The sequence below is a fragment of the Pongo pygmaeus genome, chromosome 20 (assembly GCF_028885625.2).
Source record: "Pongo pygmaeus isolate AG05252 chromosome 20, NHGRI_mPonPyg2-v2.0_pri, whole genome shotgun sequence".
Taxonomy (NCBI): domain Eukaryota; kingdom Metazoa; phylum Chordata; class Mammalia; order Primates; family Hominidae; genus Pongo; species Pongo pygmaeus.
The window spans coordinates 48,106,014-48,107,502 of NC_072393.2; positions in this window are offsets into that span (position 1 = coordinate 48,106,014).

Below are 1,489 nucleotides of genomic sequence, written 5' to 3' on the forward strand. Positions count from 1 at the left end.
AGGCGGAGTGTGCAGTGACCCGAGATCATGCCACTGCACTCCGGCCTGGGCGACAGAGCGAGACTCCGTCTCAAATAAATAAATAAATAAATAAATAAATAAATAAATAAATAAAATTATATTACAGTAGTACTAGTAGTATGATAGTTTAAGAGTATATAAATAATATAACAGGGCTGGGTGCAGTGGCTCACGCCTGTAATCCCAGTACTTTGGGAGGCCGAGGTGGGCGGATCACGAGGTCAGGAGTTCAAGACCATCCTGACCAACATGGTGAAACCCCGTGTGTACTAAAAATACAAAAATTAGCCGGGTGTGGTGGTGTGTGCCTGTAATCCCAGCTACTCAGGAAGCTTAGACAGGAGAAACACTTGAACCCAGGAGGCGGAGGTTGCAGTGAGCCGAGGTTGTGACATTGCACTCCAGTCTGGGCGACAGAGCAAGACTCTGTCTCGGGGAAAAAAAAATAATAATAATATAACAGTGTAGGTTATAAGATTCCTTCCGAGTGTGAACTCCTTGTGGACAGTGAATTTCCCCCAATCTCAAGACAAATAATTTGTGAACAGTGGGACTTTCTCATAGATGTGAATATCCTTCATATTCCATGAACCCCATTGGACAACTAATATTTCTTCTATGCTATGAACTAGCTCTATGCCCTAGCACATTCTTTCACACGTAGTTTGAGTGTTTCATGGACAGTATGACTTGCAATAGACTGGATGCAGTTTCCTCACAAGTGGTGTGAATTCCAGTGTGGAATCTGAACCTGTCACAGGCAAAAGAAAGCCTCCCTGCGGACAGCGTACCCATATTGCTTCCCATTAGCCTCGGACCAGGGCGAATACAAAGTGGAGGGCATAGATGCATTGCAGACAGGTTCACACCTGGTTGTAAACCCGTATCTGGGCAGCAGGCATCTACTACAAACAGGGCACCTCCCTGTCCTCCTCCACTCCAGTGTGATACCCCCCTACCCCTGGGATGTTTAAAAATCTGCCTCTGCCAGGGGCGTACACCCACAAAGTGTAGCTCTCCACGTAATGCAGTGCGAAGCCCCAAGAAGCGCTGCATTTCCTCATCTCGGCCCCCTGCCCCAGTGCCTAGTGGGCTGTCAAACTGCGCTGTCCTAAATGTCAAACTCTTGGAGGAGGTGACCTGTCCCCCGGGCCCCAGGCCGCGCGCGTTGCCTATACTGCAGCGCGCGACACCCCACAAGCGCGCGTTCTCTCCCCTCCCGGTGGCAACAGGGCTTTCCGCGGGGCCGCGCCAGACTTTTCGAGACCGTCAATTGGTCGTAGTCCCGGCCACCCGGCAGCCAATCAAGAAGGGGAAAGGTGACATCACTGGTTCTCCTCCCCTCCCCCAACCCAAACTTCCCTACTCCGTCGACCGGCAGCAACAACCACGTGGGGGAGGGGTAAGAGAGTAGAACCGGTGAGGTCATTGCACCGCCCCGGCCGCTGCTGATTGGCTGCGGGGCTCG